The 354-nt window shown below is 42.4% G+C and overlaps 1 non-coding gene across 1 annotated transcript in view; it reads right to left on the bottom strand.

Annotated features, from left to right (window-relative positions):
• Positions 1-65, bottom strand: part of LOC145418834 (5S ribosomal RNA) — a 119-nt gene extending 54 nt beyond the window's left edge. Inside the window, exon 1 of the ribosomal RNA XR_013900739.1 lies at positions 1-65. This exon is cut by the window's left edge and continues 54 nt beyond it. This is a non-coding gene — a ribosomal RNA (5S ribosomal RNA).
• Positions 66-354: the final 289 nt, after the last annotated feature.

Here is a 354-nt window from a genome sequence, read left to right as displayed (position 1 = left end):
CCAACGTTGCTTAACTTCGCTGATCGGACGGGAAGCGGTGTACTCAACGTGGCATGGCCGTTGGCAACTTTCTTTAATTTTTCATGTTTTCATTTTTTAGGTCCCAAATTTCCGCTTTTGTCCGCACCTCCAAGATCTCATTTCCTTCTCCTTCGTTACTCACAATCATCTCATGAAGGAAAAAAGTTATTATATATATAAAAGAGACAGGGAGAAAATTCGCCTGGGAGCTTGAGAAGGAGAGAGAGAGAGAGAGAGAGAGAGAGAGAGAGAGGAAGAAGAAGAAGAAGAAGAACATCCCCTGTTTACAGTAGTTTATAACTCTCTCTCTCTCTCTCTCAGTAACACAGAGAG

Source organism: Coenobita brevimanus, chromosome 116, assembly GCF_032717465.1.
Source record: "Coenobita brevimanus isolate Jiangsu-jjx chromosome 116, ASM3271746v2, whole genome shotgun sequence".
In the NCBI taxonomy this organism is placed as follows: Eukaryota; Metazoa; Arthropoda; class Malacostraca; order Decapoda; family Coenobitidae; genus Coenobita; species Coenobita brevimanus.
Note: the sequence above shows the minus strand (reverse complement) of the source record. Positions and strands in the feature narration are given on the sequence as shown.